Source organism: Amblyraja radiata, chromosome 37 (genome assembly GCF_010909765.2).
Source record: "Amblyraja radiata isolate CabotCenter1 chromosome 37, sAmbRad1.1.pri, whole genome shotgun sequence".
Lineage (NCBI taxonomy): Eukaryota > Metazoa > Chordata > Chondrichthyes > Rajiformes > Rajidae > Amblyraja > Amblyraja radiata.
Window position 1 is genome coordinate 16,485,892 of NC_045992.1, and position 23,184 is coordinate 16,509,075.

The following is a 23,184-nucleotide window of genomic DNA, read 5'->3' on the forward strand; positions in this document are numbered from 1 at the left end:
AAGTATTAATGCTGCTCTCCTTAAAAGTGTTGGTCATCCCCAGCGAATCTAGGGAATGCGTTTCCTCACAGGTCACAGACCGCGGGCTCCATGATTTGAAGTCTGCAAGCGCCCACGGTTGGAGCTCCGAGATCCATCCCTGGCAAAGGGATCGTGGGCTCCGCAACGTTAGGCTGCGGTGCGGACGGAGATACGATACGGAAATAAATCTCATCTCCATCGAGGTAAGAGATTAGAAAAAGTTTCTAAAACATAGGTTGGGAGAGATTGGACCAGGGGCGATCAGATGGAGTTGAGGTATGTGGAAATGATTTCAGTTGGACAGGAGCAGGCAGAAACAATGATCCGGTCTATCTTTGGTTTGAACCAGCATCTCAGTTCCTTCCTCCTCTCAGAGTCTAGACCCAAAACGTCACCTATTCCTTTTCTCCAAAGATGCTGACTGGCCCGCTGAGTTATTCCAGCTTTTTGTGTCTATCTTCAATTTAAACCAGCATCTGCAGATTCTTCCTACTCATATTGAATATAGACGTTGGGATGTTATGTTACAGTCGTGCAAGACATTGGCGAGATCACATTGAAGTACTGCATCCAGTTACGGTCATGCTAGTATAGGAAGGATATTGTTCAGATGGAATGAATGGCGAGAAGATTTACGAGATGTTGCCAGGACTTGAGGGCCTGAGATATAGGGAGTTAGATAGAGCTCTTAAAGATAGCGGAGTCAAGGGATATGGGGAGAAGGCAGGAACGGGGTACTGATCGTGGATGATCAGCGGTGCAGGCTCGAAGGGCTGAATGGCCTACTCCTGCATCTATTGTCTATTGTATATTGGCTATTGAGAGGCTGGGCAGGCGAGGTCTTTATTCCTTGGAGCGCAGGAGGATGAGGGTTGATCTTATAGAGGTGCATACTATCGGAAGGGGAATATTCAGGGTGAATGCACTAAGTCTTTTGTCCAAAGTAAGGGCATCATGAATCAGGGGACATAGAATTAAGTTGAGATGACAAAAATGTATTAGGGACCTGAGGGGCAACTTTTTCACACCAAGGGTGGGGCGTATATGGAGCGTGCTGCTAGTGGAGGTAGTTGAGGCATGTACAGTAACAACATTTAAACGGCATTTGGACTGGTAGATGTGTAGAAAAGGTTTAGAGGTGTATGGGCCAAACGTCGACAGGTGGGACTAGTGTAAATGGGTCATATGGGCAAGTTGGGCTGAAGGGCCTGCTTTTGTGCTGTATGACTCCATCACTCTGTGACTATATGAATCGAATGCCAAATGGTCAAATCCCACCAAGGCAGTGTGGAACTTCAATAACCAATAACCAAATACTCAATACTCTATAACCAAAAATCTGTAGCCTCCTTTTGGTATTTTATTTCATTCGCATGTTTAAACGATAATGTTTTATTATTAATGTGTAATGTTTTATGCATCATTCTTAATTGTCACTGTATGTCATGTTGTTACGAGTGGAGCATCAAGGCAAATTCCTTGTATGTGTACATACTTGGCCAATAATCTTAAACCCCTGTCCCACGGTACGAGTTCATTCCAAGAGTTCTCCCGAGTTTGCCCTGATTCGAACTCGGAGATTTACGGTAATGGCCGCTCGTTGGTACTCGGGGCTCTCTAGGACATTTTTCATCATGTTGAAAAATCTACACAAGTCTTCCCGTGCTTACCTGCCGTTAGCGAATCTTCCCGAGTACCTGCCGTTAGCGCTAAGAGACGTCCCCGAGCTCCGACGTACCCGCAACGTTCATTCTCCGTGCTTACCACGAGTTTGATTGTTTTTAAACTCGGGAGAGCTCTTGGAATGAACTCGCACCGTGGGACAGGGCTATTAATCATTCAATCATTCAAGAGTCAAGTCTTCAAGAGTGTTCCCCAGCCCCTTCTCCACAACATCCATAAACAGAACTGTCCTTGTTTCTCCCTGCTCCTGTCCTACTGAATTCATCTCCACATACCTCGACTCCATCCTATCCCCCCGGGTCCAATCCCTCCCGATCCATGTTCAAGACACCTCACACACCCTTCGTCTCTTCAATGACTTCCGTTTTCCAGGCCATCGCTCCGTCATCTTTACTAACCAGCACCTGCGCTTCCGTCCGACACAGCAAGATTGTCCCATGTGCCAAGAACTGAACAATGGAATTCGAACTTGCTGCACCTTTCATTGGCACATTAATACAACACAGCAAATAACAAAATACATTATACAATGATAATAATAATAATAATATCTTTTATTGTCATTGCACATAAGTGCAACAAGAATTGGTATGCAGCTTCCATCCGATGGCATAACTTAAATAACTAATAACATTTAGATTAAGATACCCTGAGAACAAGGATTGTAAAAAGAACATTACAACCGTAAAATAGTCAACAGACTAAAGTGCAGATGTGTCTGTGCGACGTGACCATCCGAGGGGGACAGTCCATGAGGATGGGGGGGAACTCAGCAGGGCCGGTTCAGAGCCGCTATAGCTCTGGGAATGAAGCTGTTCCTGAGTCTGGAGGTGCGGGCGTAGAAGGCCTTGTAACGTCTGCCGGAGGGAAGTAGTTCGAACAGTCCATTACAAGGGTGTGAGGAGTCTTTATGGATGCTGACGGCCTTCCTGAGGCACTGTGTGTGGTAGATGCCCTCCAAGGCTGGTAGCTGTTCGCAGTTACACTAGGTAATCTGACCATTATAGTTAAAACCCAAGTATGCAGGCAACCAAACTCACGGTATTCTGGTGCTGAGGATGGGTTATGTTTAGAGTTGTACACTGTGGTTCAGAAGTCTCATGGTTGATGGGAAAAGCTGATAGTTTAGCTTCGTTTTTCAGTTTAGAGATACAGCGCGGAAACAGGCCCTTCGACCCACCGAGTCCGCACTGACCAGCGATCCCCTACCCTACACACACTAGGGAAAATTTACATTTACACCACGCCAATTAACCTACAAACCCATGCCTCTTTGTAGTTTGGGAGGAAACCAAAGATCACAGAGAAAACCCATACAAACCATATCACGGGGAGAACGTACAAACTCCGTACAGACAGCACCAATAGTCGTGATCGAACCCGGGTCTCTGGCGCTGTGAGGCAGCAACTCTACCGCTGCGCCACCGTGCCGCTCAGGGCTGGGAAGGGGGGTATCTTGCGTTCTGATATCTGACTCATAAATGGTGTGTGCGTCTCCCAAAGAGGCAGCGTTGCCTGCGGGCGAACACCTCCATCAGCTGGAGCCATCGCTCTACCACTGAACAGAGGTCGCCGTCCACTCCAGCTGATTGTTTCCTGCAGCTGAGAGTTGTTTTACTTTGTCAAAGTGATAATTCAGTGTTTAAGGCGATGTCAGGCCAGATGAATCTCTGCAGCCGATAATGCCATTTCATCTTCTTTGCCCCACAGAGGAATAACGGCGATACAAATCCAGCTGCAGGATGGTTCACAGGACACTGGCAATTATAAACCTGATGCTTTCCGGCTTTTTCATGAACATTGTTATGAACTATTCATCCCCATAGGAGACTTCCACCATAAGTGGCAGGAACAAGTGGGTGGCAGGGTGGCACAGAGGTAGAGTTGCTGCCTCACAGCGCCAGAGACCCAGGTTCAATCCTGACTACGGGTGCAGCCTGTACGTTCTCCCTGTGACCGCGTGCGTTTTCTCCGGGTGCTCCGGTTTCCTCCCACATTCCAAATACATGTAGGTTTGTAGGTTAATTGTCTTCAGTAAAATTGTAAATTGTTCCTGATGTGTAGGATAGTGCCAGTGTACGGGGTGATCGCTGGTCGACGTAGACTCGGTGGGCCAAAGGGCCCGTTTTTGTACAGTATCTCTAAAATCTGGTCTAAAATGTAAAAGTGGCCATTGACCCTATTGTCAGGTTGAAATTTATCGAACTAATTATTATGGCACTAATTGCTGATATCACAAACTGCAGTAACAGAAAATGCTGAGAACACTCAGAAGGTCAGGCAACATCTGTGGAAAGAATGACATTCAGTAGGTTAGGCAGCATCATTGGAAAAAGTACCACTCAGTAGGCCATGGGTGTATGGCTGATTGTTGTCCGGTATGGACCCTGTTTCCACACTTCATCTCGAAACTAAACTAAACTAAACTAAACTAAACTAAACTAAACTAATTCTGGCTGCAGACAGATAACCTCTGCAGAATTACATTAAAAATGGCAACACATCCCAAATGGCAGAACTCCTTTAAATGTTTCAAATACCTGTGACTGACTCAAGGGATTCAGTACACAAAGCACCAGACATACAAAATGGATCTCTTTTGTTGCAATGCTGAGGGATGGCTCCTTAGATACACAAATAGCAGAATGGTGCACGATAAAACAGACATGTCTTGAACTGTGCATAAAATGGCAGGTACATGCCTTTGTCAATGGGTTAACAAAGGACATGGTCACTTAATGATCGCCCTGGTCTCATCATGAGGGTTTCAATGATGGTCAATTAACAATGGGAACAGCATGGTGGCACAGCGGTAGAGTTGCTGCCTCACAGCGCCAGAGATGCAGGTTTGACCCTGACTACGGCTGCTGTCTGTACGGAGTTTGTACGTTCTCCCCATGACCGTGTGGGTTCCCTCCAGGTGCACCAGTTTTCTCCCACGCTCCAAAGACGTACAGGTTTGTAGGTTAATTGGCTTCTGTAAATTGCCTCCAGTGTTTAGGATAGAACTATTCGTTGGTTGACACGGACTTGGTGGGCTTGTTTCCATGCTGTTTCTCTCATCCAAACATGAATATTCATCTGAAGATAGACACAAATAGCTTGAGTAAGTCAGCGGGACAGGCAGCATCTCTGGAGAGAAGGAATGGGTCACGTTTCGGGTCGAGACTGAAGAAGAGTTTCGACACGAAACGTCACCCATTCCTTTTTGTGTCTATCATCGGTTTAAACCAGCATCTGCAGTTCTTTCCTACACATGAATATTCATCTATTGCCTTCCCCTACGTAGTTACAATGGTACTGAATCAAAATATCCCAGCACCAATGATTGGTTTTGTAGGCCTTAAAGCATCAATTGAAACTACACTCTGCACGTTTGTTCATTCAAGACTATTTCTCATTTTAATTAATGCCAGTTATCTATAAACAAGATATTCTGCTATAATGCCTGCAGCCATACCACAATGTGATTGATAAATTGGAATCACTATTTGTATTGTGTGCCATATTGATCATCATACAATTTTAATCGGAAAATTGAGAACCAATTAAAATTTACTTTGAAAATTGAAAAGTAGGGAAAAAAGCTGTTTCGGAAACAAAACTGTCACGCGGGTGAAAACAGTTTCCACGTAACATCCCCACAGTAATTGACACCATTGTTCGTAAGAACACAATCTGTCAATTTCATCGGAAGACAAAAATGCTGGAGAAACTCAGCGGGTGAGACAGCATCTATGGAGCGAAGGAAATAGGCAACGTTTCGGGCCAAAACCCTTCTTCAGACTCACAGTGTCCATTGAAATTGACACGCAATCACATCAATAGGCATTTGTACAATGAAACTCTCTTAAACAACTAAACGTTCTATGTAGGAAGGAACTGCAGATGCTGGTCTAAACCGACGATGGACACAAAAGGTTTCTTAATCTTTTTTGTGTGGGGGGGAATAAGGGGAAACCGTTTCCCAGTCACTTACCTGGACGGAGATGCGGCTTTTCTTCGAGTCGTATCTTAGCCCCCCTCTCGCGGCCTACCAACTGGATTGGCACGGCCTTTCCCACCAGAGACCGGCCAGAGCTTCAGTGGCACTGAATTACCATCGCGGAGCAGTGTTGGAGCTCCGGAGCCTGCTGACTTTAACACCGTGGAGCTGTGGTTTGCAGAGCTTTTAGCCACGGGCGGCGCTGTCTTTAACATCGCAGAGGTATAGGATCCCTTGCCGAGGGTCGCCAGTGTTAGAGCTTCGCCCAGCTCTGCCTGTGGACTTCGGAAGCCATGGTCTCCGGTAGGAAGCGGCCGATTAGGAAACTCCGCGAGTGTGGTGCGATCCGTTCCGACGTCGGAGTTTCGATTCAGTGGAAAGATTGGTGGAAATAATAATGGATGGGATTTATATAGCGCCTTTCTAATACTCAAGGCGCTTTGACAAATAGGGCCTTGACTCCATGGCAAGATACTGAACAACACTGATATACAGAGGGATCTTGGGGTCAAAGTCAACCGATCCCTGAAAGTGGCAACAACAGTAGATAGAGTGATAAAGAAGATGTACTGTATGGAACTCATGGATGTGTACAAGATGTACTGTATGGAACTCACAGACGTGTACAAGATGTACTCTATCGGTATGCTTGCCTTCATCAGTCTGCGCTTTGAGTATAAGAATCACAAAGTGATGTTGCAACTTTATAGGATGTTGGTTAGGCTGCATTTGATGAATTTTGTGAAGTTCTGGTCACCTCATTACAGGAAGGATGTGGTGACATTGACGTGTAGTTGAGGTTTACCAGAACGCTGCCTGGATTAGAATGTATTAGTTATCAGGGGAGATTGGTCAAAATTGCATTATTTTCTCTGGATCTTCGGAGGCTGATGGGAAACCTGATAGAAGTATATAAAATTGTGAGAGGCATAGATAAGGTAGCCAATCAGAACCTTTTTCCTAGGGCAGAATTGCCAAAGACCAGAGGACATAGCGTTAAGGTCAGGGGGGGGGGAAATTAATTGAATTATATGAGGCATGTTTTTTTATTTACAGAGGAAGGAGGGTCCCTGGATTACGTTGCCAGGCGGCAGATAGGATAGTGGTGTTTAAGAGGCATGTAGATAGACACAGGGATATGCAGGGAACAGAGGGATTTGGATCGCATGAAGGCAGAGGAGATTAGTTTATCCTGGCATCATGAACAGTACGGACATTGTGGGCCAAAGGGCCTGTTCCTGTGCTTCATTCTATGTGTACATGGACTTGCTTCATCACAAGCTGGTGTACCTTCACCTCTGCCTCCACCAGTACCTCCACATCGCTCCTGAACCAACACTATCCACAGTATCAATGCCAACCTCATTACCAACACTAACACTATTGCTAACCCTGTGCATAATGCAGCAGTCAGTCCAGTGTGCGGCTGGTACAACCGCTGCCTCACAGATCCAGTGACCCAGGTTCAGTCCTTAATTTGGGAGGTCATGTTGCAGTTATATAGGACGTTGGACCCACACCATCCGGGCCACACACTCATCTCCCCACTACCTTCAGGTAGAAGGTACAGGAGCCTGAAGACTGCAACAACCAGGTTCAGGAATAGCTACTTCCCCACAGCCATCAGGCTACTAAACTCGGCTCGGACAAAACTCTGAACATTAATAGCCAATAATCTGTTTATTTGCACTTTATCAGTTAAATTATTCATGTGTGTATATATTTATATAATGGTATATGGACACACTGATCTGTTCTGTAGTCATGTCTACTATGTTCTGGTGTGCTAAAGCAAAGCAAGAATTTCATTGTCCTATCAGGGACACATGACAATAAAACTCTCTTGAACACTTGAACACTTGGAGAGGGCACTTTACTCTAATTGTGTTCAGTTCTGGGCACCATGTTAGAGGAAAGAGGTTGTTAAGCAGCAAAGGGTGCAGAGATTTACCAGGATGTTGCCAGGACTCGAGGGCCTGAGCTATAGGGAGAGGTTGAGCAGAGTGGGACTCTATTCCTTGGAGCGCAGGAGGATGAGGGGTGAACTCATAGATGTGTACAAAATCATGAGAGGAATAGATCGGGTAAACGCACAGAGTCTCTTGCCCAGAGTCGTGGAACTGAGGACCAGAGGACATAGGTTTAAGGTGAAGGGGAAAAGATTTAATAGGAATCTGAGGATAACTTTTTTACACTCAGGGTGGTGGTGAGTGTATGGAACAAGCTGCCAGAGGATGTGGTTGAGGCAGGGACTATCACAATGTTCAAGATTTATTTAGGCAACAGGATAGGTTGAGACTGATATGGGCCAAACGCAGGCAGGTAGGACTAGTGTAGATGGGACATGTGGGCTGGTGTGGCCAAGTTGGGCCGAAGGGCCTGTTTCCACACTGTGTGATTCTATGACTCTATGACTCTGGCGTGTGGAGTGTGCATATTTTTGCTGTGACAACCTGAGCTTCCCCGAGTGCATTAGTTTCCTCCCACATCCCAAACACGTGCAGTTAGGCAATAAAATGTTATTTGGCTTCTGCGCCTTGAGTGTTTGGGTGAGTGGTACAACTTGGGTGGGGCTGTGGGGGGGAAATAAAATGGGAAAGAGTAGGTTTGTAGGGTGGCACGGTGGCGCAGCATAGAGATTCTGCCTCACAGCTCCAGAGACCCAGGTCCCATCCTGACTATGGGTACTGTCTGTAAGTACATTTGTTAGTGATCAGAGCAGAATTAGCCCCTTCAGCCCATCAAGTCTACTGTGCCATTCAATCATGACTGATCTATCTCTCCCTCTCAACTCCATTCTCCTGCCATGAATTCCACAGATTCACCATCTTGAACAGTTCTACCTGTTACCGCATGGGTTTTGGGAGGAAGGATCCCAACCTGAAACATTACCTGTCCACTCCCTCCGCAGATGCTGCCTGAGCCGCTGAATTACTCCAACACTTTGTGCTTTACTATAGCAATCTCTTGACATTATTGCCTGGGTTTCTTTACACATTTGCACTTAACTTTGTTCTATTTTGTTAAATGAAGAGGTGAACATGGATTTGGGCTGGTAGGTTTTAAAACATTGCAAGGACTTACCAAAAAATCTTGAGATCACTCAAGAAGCAATTAGTTGAAATGGGAAGGGGAGGAATCACTCCGTTTAGTTCATTTAGTTTAATGTCACGTGTTTCCCGAGATACAGTGAAAAGCTTTTGTTGCGTGCTCAACAGTCAGCGGGAAGACAATGCATGATTACAATCGAGCCATTTACAGTGTATAGCAGGGGTGGGTAACCTTGTTCTGCATAGGGGCCGGGCCACATGTCTGTGAGTAGATGGTGGGCCACATCTATCACGTGTACACATGGATCCTGCCCCCATCCCGCCCCAGATGGCAGGCATCAAATCACGTGTTCACAGAAGGTAGACAAAAAATGCTGGAGAAACTCAGCGGGTGAGGCAGCCTCATGCAATCCTTGTATGTCTCACCCGCTGAGTTTCTCCAGCATTTTTGTCTACCTTCAATTTTTCCAGCATCTGCAGTTCTTTCTTAAACGTGATCACAGAAGGTGCGCGGCCGTGCTGGCGGCTTTGCGCAGGATGCGGTACAGCCAGAGTTCGGTCGCTGCTCGGGGAGCCCGGCTGTTGCTGCTCGGGGCGCCCGGCGGGCCGGTTGATTACGGGGGAAAAAATCCGCCTGCGACCCGGATGATTTTGGGTTACGGGCCACATTCGGCCCGGGGGCCGTAAGTTGCCGACCCCTGGTGTATAGATAGATACATGATAAGGGAATGATGTTCAGTGCAAGGTAAAGCCAGCAAAGTCCGATCAAGGATAGTCCGAGGGTCATCAAAGAGGTAGATAGTGGTTCACCACTGCTCTCTGGTTGTGGTAGGATGGTTCAGTTGCCTGAAAAAAGCTGGGAAGTTGGTCATTTTAGATGCATGAATTAAGAAAAGGCAAATAGTTTCTCTCAGCCATAAGTATTTTGTTATCAGGTGGCAAATATGCAACAATTTTTTCCGGATTGTAATCTAATCTATTTTCATACACTTAGTATGTGACACAAAATGCGCATCACACAATCCTTTGGAGCAGCTGTGTGTAGCTTCCAGCAGTATCCAGCTTTTATTGTCTAATTTTTATAACCCATTACAGTGAGATTCAAACTTTAAATCATTGCAAAGTGCTTCTCTACTCCTGGCCATGAACAGTAGATGTTGGGGGAGTTTTCCTGCAGCTACTGCACAGAGTTCAACATCTTTAGACTTTAGAGATACAGTGTAGAAACAGGCCCTTCAGCCCACTGAGTCCACACCGACCAGCGTTCACCCCGTGCACTAGGTACAATTTTCAATTTGCAGAAGCCAATTAACCTAGAAACCTGCACGTGTTTGGAGTGTGGGAGGAAACCGGAGAAAACCCACGCGGTCGCAGGGATAACGTGCGAACTCCGCACAGGCAGCACCCGTAGTCAGGAGTTTGGCGACCTTTCTTGAACTGGGAGTCTTGAACTTGAACTACAGACTAGGGACAGTTTTACAACTTACAGACGGCAACCGTGTTCAGGATTGAACCGGGTTTCTGGCGCAGTAAGGCAGCAACTCTACCGCTGCACCACTGAGCCATCGCGGGTCCCTGGGTGAAATGTGGCGCTGGGCGTGTGGATTATAAAGGGATCTGGAGTGAGTAACTGGCCTCGTGTTCTCCATTCTACCAGTGTGTGTTCACCATTAGCAGGCAGGACCTTAGAGAAAGCTGCAGGTGAAAGGTCAGATGCTCGCCGGACACAAAACAGGTTTCCAGAAACATGTTGTTCGGCACAGTGGGGCAGCGGTAGAGTTGATGCCTTGCAGCTCCAGGGACCCGGGTTTGATCCCGACTACGTGTGCTGCCTGTACAGCATTTGTATATTCTCCCTCTGACCGTGTGGGTTTTCTCTGGGTGCTCCGGTTTCCTCCCACATCCCAAAGATGTGCGGGTTTGTAGGTTAATTGGATTCTGCAAATTGCTCCTGGTGTTCCGGATAGAACTAGTGTACGTTTGCTCGCTGGTTGGAGAGGACTCGGTGGACCGAGCGGTCTGTTTCTACGCAGTATTGTGGTGGCCCGTCGTAAACCATGATAGCATGGTTGTACATAAAGCACTGAGTGGAAGAGATGAAGGGGGAGAGGCTGTTACTCACGAGCAGCAACACGACCCTCTCGGCCACAGGAGCTGGGTCCAGTGGCACGGTTAGACGTTATGACTGGAAACTCCCTGTGCTGCAATGGACGGTCTTATGTAAGAAAGAACTGCAGACGCTGGATTAAATCAAAGGTAGACACAAAATGCTGGAGTAACTCAGCGGGTGAGGCAGCATCTCTGGAGAGAAGGAATGCACGAAGTTTCGGGTCGAGACCCTTCTTCAGACTGATGTCAGAGGAGTGGGCGGGACAAAGATAGAATGTAGGCGGAGACAGTAAGACTGGTGGGTGAACTGGGAAGGGGAAGGGGATGGAGAGAGAGGGAAAGCAAGGACTATCTGAAGTTAGAGAAGTCAATGTTCATACCACTGGGGTGTAAACTACCCAAGCGAAATATGAGGTGCTGTTCCTCTAATTTGTGCTGGGCCTCACTCTGACAATGGAGGAGGCCCAGGACAGAAAGGTCTGTGTGGGAATGGGAGGGGGAGTTGAAGTGCTGAGCCACCGGGAGATCAGGTAGGTTAAGACGGACTGTGCGGAGGTGTTTAACAAACGATCGCCGAACCTGCGCTTGGTCTCGCCGATGTAGAGAAGTTGTAAAGAAGACGGTCATGTCTTCTTTCCTGCTTTGAGATGCCCTTTGCAGTCCACAGTGCGTTGCTGAGCCATCCTCCTGACCTTTGAACCCCCCAGTGGAGTTCCTCCTCCCAGTCCACCAGAACAGACTCCGCATGCTGGGCTGAGCAAATCCCTCGACCCACCGAGGGGCTGAGACCCATCGGCTACCCCCCACGTGGTTTCGCCCGGCAGCCAAGGAGGTTTTCCAGGATGTGGCCGCTGTCGCTGGCTAGCAGCTTGTTGGAGCCACAGGTGAGTGCCAGGTGCCAGGTGGGGACTAAAGATGAACGAACTACCCTCAAAGGAGCGCGACATGTCCCCCACCAGAGGTGCTACCCCTCCCTGAGCACTCAAATACATCCCACGCTGCATCTCTAAAGTAAAGTTGTCAAGTTGGAAAAGATGCGTGGAAGCTTTTGCCAGGACTTGAGCGGCTGAGCTATAGGGAGAGGTTGAGTAGGCTGGGATTCTATTTCTTGGAGCGCAGGAGGATGAGGGGTGATCTTATAGAGGTGTACTAAATCATGAGAGGAATAGATTGGGTAGATGCTCCCAGAGTCGGGGAATTGAGAACTAGAGGTGAAGGGAAAAAGATTTAATAGGGACATGAGGGGAAACGTTTTTCACACAAAATGGTGGTGTGTGTTTGGAACAATTGCCAGAGGTGGTAGTTGAGGCAGGGACCATCGCAACGTTTAAGAAACATTTAGACAGGTACATGGATAGAACAGGTTTAGAGTGATATGGGCCAAATGCAGACAGGTGGTACTAGTGTAGATGGGACATAGAAACATAGAAACATAGAAAATAGGTGCAGGAGTAGGCCATTCGGCCCTTCGAGCCTGCACCGCCATTCAATATGATCATGGCTGATCATCCAACTCAGTATCCTGTACCTGCCTTCTCTCCATACCCCCTGATCCCTTTAGCCACAAGGGCCACATCTAACTCCCTCTTAAATATAGCCAATGAACTGGCCTCAACTACCTTCTGTGGCAGAGAATTCCAGAGATTCACCACTCTCTGTGTGAAAAATGTTTTTCTCATCTCGGTCCTAAAAGACTTTCCCCTTATCCTGTTGGTCGGTGCAGGCAAGTTGGGCAGAAGAACCTGTTTCCATGCTATACGACTCTGTAACTCTATTACTTTTACAGCACAGTGGCGCAGAGGTAGAGTTGCTGCCTTACAGCGCTTTCAGCGTCAAAGACCCGGGTTCGATCCCAACTACCGGTGCTGTCTGTACGGAGTTTGTACGTTCTCCCCGGGACCGCGTGGGTTTTCTCCGAGATCTTCCGTTTCCTCCCACACTCCAAAGACGTACAGGTTTGTAGTAAAGTGTTTACGTGTGTAAGACGGCATAACTAATGGTGTTCTGGCTTCGCTGATGGCATCTAATGAAATAGCTTTTAATCAGGGGTCAATATATGCAGCATGCAATGATTCCTAAGCTCAGATATTAAGATGATTATCTATCTCTTCCTTAGAGCCATGTAAAGGAACATTCGTCATTCTGAAACCTCACTGTCCTGAAGGAGTTTGATTTATCTTTTACTCAATATTAACCACAAGGATTTAGCTAAGGGCGGCACGGTGACACAGCAGTATTACTGCCTTACATCGCCAGAGACCTGGGTTCGATCCTGACTACAGGCGCTGTCTATACGGAGTTTGTACGTTCTCTCTGTGACCGCGTGGATCATCTCCGAGATCTTCGGTTTCCTCCAACACTCCAAAGACGTACAGGTTTGTTGGTTAATTGGCCTGGTGTAAATGTGAAAGTGTCCCTGTGTAGGATAGTGTTAGTGTTTGAGATCGCTGGTCGGTGCGGACTCGTTGGGCCGAAGGGCCTGTATCCGCGCTGTATCTCTAAACCAAACTCAACTTGACTAGAGACACAAAGCAAAATAAAATTGCACCAAATTCTCGTTCGTAAGCACATAACTCGTGCTCTTCATTTTTCATATATAATATTTGGATATCCTCAATTGACCCTTATGAAATGCAAAATTGTTAATGTCACACCGACAAACACAGTGATAATGTAATTCGTTCCTGCTCAAACCATTATCATAACAATTTGAAATCATGAAACAATTATAACAGAACAAGGCTCCTCACCACTCCATTACACTATTGCAGGTCACACACACTTTCGTCTCTTAACAGCAGCTGATAGGTATCCCTCAATCCTCTCTCTTTACACCCGCAATCATGCAAATTACTGCTCCTAACGATCACCAAGTTCTGCATATCTCCATCCTTGTGCTTTATTGATTCCTGAACAAGCAATTGCAAGTTGGGCACAAGGGCCTGTTTCCACACTGCATGACCATGACATAGAAACATAGAAACATAGAAAAATAGGTGCAGGATAGGGCTCTTAAAAATAGCGGAGTCAGGGGATATGGGGAGAAGGCAGGAACGGGGTACTGATTGGGGATGATCAGCCATGATCACATTGAATGGCGGTGCTGGCTCGAAGGGCCGAATGGCCTACTCCTGCACCTATTGTCTATTGTTTATTGCTGAAAGTAAAGTGTGTTTGTATGTGTAAGGAAAGTCCCACTTAGGCAATTTAGGAAAAAGCGGCGACTGGACCCCCCGCTATGACAATGTCTATGACAAGCTACAACCTACCACCTAGTCGATGCTAAGATACAGCAAGCTACCGACAACCGGCGACCCATTGGGACGTCCACCTTCGCCCACACAGGCAACAATGTATGACAACCAAAGTCAACGTACGTCCACCTGTATCAAGCTACAACAAGCAACAACCCTGTCGGCAACAACTGACGACAATTCAGTCGCCTGTACCTGTCGCCGGTTGACGTGGGTTGACGTAGGTAGTTGCCAATGGAATTCACCGAAGTCAGCACCCGGCGACAACCAATGTCACTTGGCAATAACCTGTGTCATCCTGGCGACAACCTATGACAGCACCAACGACAGGAGAAGACAAGCTACATCAAGCCCACAGTCGCCGAAAGGTTTTGAACATTTCAAAATCCAGCGGTGACCAGAAAAACGTTACGACTCTTTAGGCGACTTGAGGAGACAACTCACGACCATACAGGCGTCACCCCGAGACCATGTGGCCACAGCCTAATCGCCTGTAAATATAGAAACATAGAAAATAGGTTCAGGAGGAGGCCATTCGGCCCTTCGAGCCAGCACCGCCATTCATTGTGATCATGGCTGATCATCCCCAATCAATAACCCGTGCCTGCCTTCTCCCCATATCCCTTGATTCCACTAGCCCCTAGCGCTATCTAACTCTCTCTTGTCGCTGAAAAAATTGCCTAAGTGGGACAGGGGGTTAAGACTGCATAACTAATGGAGACCCTGGCTCCACTGATGGCATCTAATGAAGTAGCTTTTAATCAGGGGTCAATATATGCAGCATGCAATGATTCCTGAGCTCAGATATTAAGATGATTATCTATCTCTTCCTTAGAGCCATGTAAAGGAACATTTGTCATTCTGAAACCTCGCTGTCTTGAAGGAGTTTGAATTATCTTTCACCCAATATCATTGGCCACACTACTGTCGTTATCCAAAAATCACAAGGATTTAACCAAGGGCGTCACGGTGGCGCAGGATTCAGTTCTCCCTGAATCGGTGAATACCACCAGTACTACATCCCGCTGCCGTTACTTTGCCTATCATTCTGCCTCTTCACCATAGCCAATAATAAGAGGTGCAACAAGTGGAGCTGCTGCCTCCCAGCGCCGGGGAGCTTGGGTGCTGTCCGTGTGGAGTTTGCACGTTCATCCTATGACCATGTGGGTTTCTTTCCGGATGCTCCGGTCCTCCCACATACCAAACATGCCGGGTTTGTAGGTAATTGGCTTCTGTAAAATTCCCCCAAATGCGGAGGGAGTGGAAAAGAAAGTAGGCAACAGAGAATGTGTGTGCATGGGTGGGTGACCGATGGCCAGCATGGACTCGGTGGGCCGAAGGGCCTATCTCCATGTTGTATCTCTAAAGTATGTCTGCCAAGCCCCAGTCTTCTACAACCTCTTTGACCTCTTTAAAAATGCTTCTTTGACCATCTCTGGCCAATAATCTGCCTTTGTATCTCCTTTAGTAGCTAAGTGACTAATGTTGATTTACAAGACTTCTCACAAGCAACAATACATTTACTTCACCAATACATTATTTATAGTCACTCTGTAAATGCTTAGTTTAGTTAGAGATAAAGATTCCATGCCATGTCTCTAAACTAAACTAAATTCTCTTGGCAGCTGGATAGGACTTTGGTTAGGCTGCATTTGAAGGCAGGCAATACTGGTCACCCCATTGCAGGATGGTGTGGAGGATGTTTCTCCATGGATTGTCACCTTGTCGTGGTGGAGAAGCCACGTGTACCTGAGATCCTGAGAGCGATGCCGTCTGGAGCGATGCTCCTGGTAGGGCCACCCATGGCGGTAAGGTCGAGGGGGCGATCCAACCAAGGCCTCAACGGTGGAACAGGCGGAGGATGATGGTTGACCTTAGTGGAGCGTCATAATGGCTGGGAAGGCGGATGGAGGCTGCAGCAGAAAAGGGTCTCCGGTTGTCTTGGACTCCATGCCACTGGATCCTGACCCAGATCTGTCAAGGACCGTGGGGTGGGCTGTCTGTGCACCAGTCTCCCCACGTTAAACAAAGTCACGCACAGGCGTCCTCCACGAGAGGACAGTCATTCTCGTTTCGAGTGACCGCCGATGATAGTATAGGTTAGTTTAGTTGACTTTATTATCCCATGTACAGTGGAAAGCTTTTTGTTGTGTGCTATCCAGTCAGTGGAAAGTCTATACATGATTACACTTACAGTAAGACATCCACAGGGTACAGATACAGGATAAAGGGCATTAACTGTATTTATGGAAACTGTCCCTGAATCTGGAGGTGTGCGTTCCCACACTTCTGTACCTCTTGCCTGATGGGAGGGGAGAAGAGGGGTGCGACTCGTCCTTGATTATGCTGCTGGCCTTGCCGAGGCAGCATGAGGTGTCAAAGGATTCAGTGGAAGGGAGGTTGGTTTGCGTGATAGCCTGGGCTGTGTCCACAACTCTCTGCAATTTCTTGCAGCCTTAGATGGAGCTGTTCCCAAACCATGCTGTGATGCATCCCGGTAAAGTGCTTCTTATTGTTGTAAGAAGATATTGTCCGAAGGTAGAGTCAAGCATGACCATCATTCTCAACATGAACTCAGCAAGAACTGAGAAAAAGGAAATAGTTGGAGATGTAACAACAAATGTTAAGAAAGCGAGATCAATGTAGATATCATACAGATTTACAAAAGGACCGGTACAAAGACTTCCGGATTTTACCAAGTGGACATCCGCAGCGGTATGAACATTGACTTCTCTAACTTCAAGTGACCCTTGCTTTCCCTCTCTCTCCATCCCTCCCCCTTCCTAATTCGCCGACCAGTCTAACTGTCCTCCTGATTAAATTTTATCTCTGTATGCTTCGTTGTCACCTTCGAGTTAATTCTACTCTTTCCTTGAACTGCATCTCCTTTGATGTCTCGTCTTCACACCTTTACCCTTCTTTATCTCTGTGCCTTGCTCTTCTCCCTTGACTCTCAGTCTGAAGATTGGTCTCGACCCATTCCTTTCATCCAGAGATGCTGCCTGTCCCGCTGAGTTACACCAGCATTTTATGTCTATCTTCATTATGAACCAGCATCTGCATTTCCTTCTTACACATTTAGTTAGCTCTACACCACTGTATACTCCTATATAACCTACACCCCAGAGAGGTGAGAGTACTGCACTATGCAAGGTCCAGTGACAGCAAAATAAATAGTCTCAGAAACCATCTGAAGAAGGGTCTCGACCTGAAAAGTCACCGATTCCTTTTCTCCCGAGATGCTGCCTGATCCACTGAGTTACTCCAGCATAGTGTGTCTATCTTCGATGTAAACCAGCATCTGCAGTTCCTTCCTACAGTGACACAAGGAACTGCAGATGCTGGTTTAACAAAAATAGACACAATGTGTTGGTGTATCTCAGCATCTCTGGAGGGTTCAAGAAAAGAGCGTTCACGTCGTGGCCCTGTTTCCACCAATCTGGAGGCTGCAGAGAATCGTCCGATCAGCAGAGAAGGTTGTTGGCTGCAACCTACCCTCCATTGATGAACTGTACACTGCAAGGGCCAGGAAGCGAGCGGGCAAGATCATCTCTGACCCCTCTCACCCTGGCCACAAACTCTTTGAATCACTTCCCTCTGGAAGGCGACTCCGGATTGTCAAAGCTGCCACAGCCAGACATAAAAACAGTTTTTATCCACGAGTAGTTGCTCTATTCAACAGCCATAAATCTGTAGCCTCCCTTTGATCTGGTTTTTTGATGGTTTACATGCTTGATCAATGGTGTTTTATCATTAATGTTTTATTATTATTAATGTTTAGTGTTTTCTGAGTCATTCGTAACTGTCAATATATGTCATGTTGTTACTTGTGGGCTGAGCACCAAGGCAAATTCCTTGTATGTGAATACTTGGCCAATAAACTTACTTACTTTCCGCCACCACGCACAAGAAGCACAAGAAGCGCAAGACGCCATTGTATGCAGATGGCATATTTAGCATCCACAGATAGATATCGGCTATGACTTCTGACTCACTATATGTATCATGTTGATAATAATGTCCAATGAAGTCCATTTGCATTTATATTAATTTGCATTTGTATTAATATGCATGCATGCTAATGCTTCTATCTGGCATATTATATTTTAACCAGGCTTTATAATTTTGAGTTTACTAGAGTTATGAACAGCACGGTGGCGCAGCGGTAGAGTTGCTGCCTCACAGCGCCAGAGACCCCGGTACATCCTTACTATGGGTGCTGTCGGTATGGGGTTTGTACGTTCTCCCTGTGACCACGTGGGTTTTCTCCGGGATCTCCAGTTTCCTCCCACACTCCAAGTACGTACAGCTTTGTTGGATAATTGGCTTCGGAAAAATTGGACATTGTCCCTTGGGTGTGTGTAGTATAGTGCTAGTGTACCGGAATCGCTGGTCGGCATGGATGCGGTGGGCCGAAGGGCCTGTTTCGGTGCTGTATCTCTAAACTGAGGTTCAGCAGTTTGGTTGTAAGAAAGTAACTAATCCTGAACCTGGTGGTGAGGGATTTCATGCATCTGTACCTCCTGCCCGACGGCAGCAGTGAGAAGAGGCCACGGCTCGGATGGAGAGGACCCTTGATGATAGATGCCGCCATCTTAAGGCAGTGCCTGGTGTAGGTGCTCTCAGTGCACAAACAAATTCACAAATGACTGGAAATCTTTGGCAAGAATTTTTGTTTCTGTTGCCAATTTTTGCCCTAGAGGCCTGGTATGGATCACGTGTGACTCTGGAGTGGACTTATGGGCCTGTTCCACTTACGCGGATTTTTCGGCGACTGCCAGCACCCGTCATAGGTCGCTGCAGGTCGCCGAAAATTTTCAACATGTTGAAAATCCAGCGGCGACCAGAACAAGGTACAAATCTTTGAGCGACTACTCACAACCACCCCGCGACATGTCACCAGGGTGTCGCCTGTATGGTCGTGAGTAGTCTCCACAGTCGCCCAAAGAGTCGTAGCGTCTTTCTGGTCGCCGGCAGTCGCTGAAAAAGTTGTGTGTGGGACAGGCCCATTAGTTTAAATCTTTTTATTTGAATTTTGAATTTAACAGCAGTTTGCATACATACAATGATAACAGACAGTGATAATCAGGACATAATTGTACAACAGTATGTAAACGACCCTCAAAACCCTTACCCTTACCCTTACCCACCCTCGCCACCCGGGGACAAACAACACTCACATACGTACACATCCACTCAAATACGATAAAAATAAATTTTTAAAAAATAAAATTAAAATAAGAAAGAAAAAAAAAAAAGAAAAAAAAAAAGGTGGGGAGTGGAGGGGGGGGGGGGGGGGGGGGGGGGGGGGGGGGGAGGGGTTGAGGGGATAGCAGCTGCAATAAGACAGAGCTGTGATAGAGGGCACTCAGTCCTCTTCCGAGTCAGGAAACAAGTTAAGAGAGTTAACAAGTTCCAGGAAAGGGTTCCAAGGCCCATTAGGATAATGCAAATCATGCAGTCCCTTGGTAAACCAAGTACGTCAAGGCTCTGGGTGGAGCCAGTGTTACAGGTAGCTCACAAACTGCTGCAGCAAGACTAAAACAAGATGAACAGGACATGAGGAAGGACAACACTTACTCATGGCGGCAGCCTTTATTTTAACTCACTTTTTGACTGCGCATTTTATAAGTGAGGTCGACAAATATTATCGATGCTTAAAATTATCACCCACTGTGAAAGGGATCTACAAGAGTCGCTGCCTCAAAAAGGTTATCCACTTTGGTGGCAAGAACAAGAAGGCAGATTATTATCTGAATTGTGGACACATAATGCCGGAATAACTCAGCGGGTAAGGCAGTGTCTCTGGAGGGAAGGAATGGGCGACGTTTCGGGTTGAGACCCTTCTTCAGACTGATGTCAGGGGAGGGGGCGGGACAAAGATAGAATGTAGTCGGAGACGGTAAGCCTAGTGGGAGAACTGGGAAGGGGAAGGGGATGGAGAGAGAAAGCAAGGGCTATCTGAAGTTAGAGAAGTCAATGTTCATACCACTGTGGTGTAAACTACACATTATCTGAATGGTGTCAGATTAGGAAAAGGGGAAGTGCAACGAGACCTGGGTGTCCTTGTACACCAGTCACTGAAAGTAAGCAGGCTGGTACAGCAGGCAGTGAAGAAAGCTAATGGCATGTTGGCCTTCATAACGAGAGGATTTGAGTAAAGGAGCAACGAGGTCCTTCTGCAGCTTTTCTTGGCCCTGGTGAGACCGCACCTGCAGTATCGTCTGCAGTTTTGGTCTCCTAATTTGCAGAAGGACATTCTTGCTATTGAGGGAGTGCAACATAGGCTCACGAGGTTAATTACCGGGATGGCGGAACTGTCATATGATGAAAGAATGGAACGACTGGGCTTGTATTCACTGGAATTTAGAAGGTTGAGAGGGGATCTTATATAAACATTTTAAATTATTAAGGGATTGGACACACTAGAGGCAGGAAACATGTTTGCGATGTTGGGGGAGTCCAGAACCAGGGGTCACAGTTTAAGAATAAGGGGTATGCCATTAAGAACTGAAATGAGGAAAAACTTTTTCACACAGAGTTGTGAATTTGTGGAATTCTCTGCCTCAGAAGGCAGTGAAGGCCGATTCACAGAATGCTTTCAAGAGAGTTAGATGGAGGTCTTAGGGCTAGCGGAATCAAGGGATATGGGGAGAAGACAGGAACGGGGTGCTGATTGTGGATGATCAGCCATGATCACATTGAATGGCGGTGCTGGCTCGAAGGGCCGAATGGACTACTCTTGCATCTATGTATCTATGAGGTCTCTCCTTCCTTCAATGCCCCCAAACATCACCCATTCCTTCTCGCCCGAGATGTTGCCTGACCCACTGAGTTCCTCCAGCATTTTGTGTGTGTCTTCTGTGTAAACCAGCATCTGCAGTTCCTTCCTACACACTCCTCACAGCTCCACTCCTATCTTCGTACAGTACAACAGATGACAACCCTACAAGTTGGCCCTCATGTTATCAATACATCAAGGAGTCTCCATGTCTTTCCACATGCGGCTGACTTGACTACTTCCGCACCCTTTTGATGGTGGCGTCTCCATCCAGTAGGTTTGTTGCAAGTCCATGAGTTACCCAGCCCATAGCCATTGATGAAATGTCATTCTGCCTGATGATTGATCATCCACACACAATGGTGTTTGAGGGGGAGAACATTTGGATTCGTCAGCATTTCAAGGGGTAAAGAATAGTTTGTCGCCTCGGAGCCACTTTAAACATTAATGTCTCCAAATATCATTCGCGGGTGAATCCAGACCTGCTGGAGTCTCCTCCAATGTCAGGGTGAGGTCACAAGCAAACTAGATGAGCAGCAACTCATATTCCACTTGGGTATCTTATAACCCAATGCCTGAACATTGAATTCTCCAATTTTAAGTGACCTTTAGTGAACAGGTTGCTCCTGAGGTTTCTCTTAAATCTCTCCCCTCTCTCATTAAGCCTATTGGCCTCTAGTTTTAGAATCCTCTACCCCAGTAAAAAGATTCATTAGTACATGTCAGTAAGGTCACCCATCATCCTTCTAAGCTCAAGGGCCAGCCTTTCCAAACTCTCCCTATAACTCTAGCCTGTAAACCTACCTATAGTTTAGTTTAGTTTAGAGATACGGTGCAAAAATAGGCCCTTCGGCCCACTGGGTCCGCGCCGACCAGCAAACCCCGCATATTAATATTATCCTTCACACACTAGGGACTTCTTCTTCTACTTGCGTATGATGTGCACAGCCTAAAGTTGGAGGACAACTTGTTCTATTTGATGTTCAAAAGGGAACTGCAGATGCTGGAATATCGAAGGTACACACAATTGCTGGGGAAACTCAGCGGGTGCAGCAGCATCTATGGAGCGAAGGAAATAGGCGACGTTTCGGGCCGAAACCCTTCTTCAGACTGATGGGGGGTGGGGAAAGAAAGAAGGAAAAGGGGAGGAGGAGGAGGAGCCCGAGGGCGGGCGGATGGGAGGGTGGGAGGAGACAGCTAGAGGGTTAAGGAAGGGGAGGAGACAGCACGGGCTAGCCAAATTGGGAGAATTCAATGTTAATGCCATAAGGACGCAAGGACCCCAGACGGAATATGAGGTGCTGTTCCTCCAATTTCCGCTGTTGCTCACTCTGGCAATGGAGGAGACCCAGGACAGAGAGGTCGGATTGGGAATGGGATGGGGAGTTGAAGTGCTGAGCCACCGGGAGGTCAGGTAGGTTATTGCGGACTGATGTCAGCTCATTTACATCGGTGAGACCAAGCGTAGGTTGGGCGATCGTTTCGCCGAACACCTCCGCTCAGTCCGCAATAACTAGCCCGTGCTGTCTCCTCCCCTTCCTTAACCCTCTAGCTGTCTCCTCCCACCCTCCCATCCGCCCGCCCTCGGGCTGCTCCTCCTCCTCCCCTTTTCCTTCTTTCTTTCCCCACCCCCCATCAGTCTGAAGAAGGGTTTCGGCCCGAAACGTCGCCTATTTCCTTCGCTCCATAGATGCTGCTGCACCCGCTGAGTTTCCCCAGCAATTGTGTGTACCTTTGTTCTATTTGATGTTATCTGATTGTGCACGCCAGGTTGATTACATTCGTCGAAGCAGGGCGGACCACATGAAGGTTGCAATCTCCCACCCCACACGAGGGACAATTTACACTTATACCAAGCCTGTTTAATTTATACCAAGCCAATTAATTTACTTACCGGTACGTCTATGGAGTGTGGGAGGAAACCGAAGATCTCAGAGAAAACTCATGCAGGTCATAGGGAGAACGTACAAACTCCGTACAGACAGCACCCGTAGTCGGGATCGAACCCGTGTCACGGCGCTGCAACCGTTGTAAGGCAGCGATTCTACTGCTGCGCCACTGTGGATCCTGGTGATTCCTGGTGAATCTTTTCTTTCACCCTTTCCAACTTAATAACAAGCTTCCTGTAGCGAGGCTCCGGCAGTGACTTTAGTTTAGTTTAGTTTAGTTTAGTTCAGAGATACAGCGTTGAAACAGGCCCTTCGGCCCATCGAGTCCGCGCACACCAACAATCACCCGTATACTAGCTCTATCCTACACACTAGGGACACTTTACAGAAGCCAATTAACCTTCAAACACCC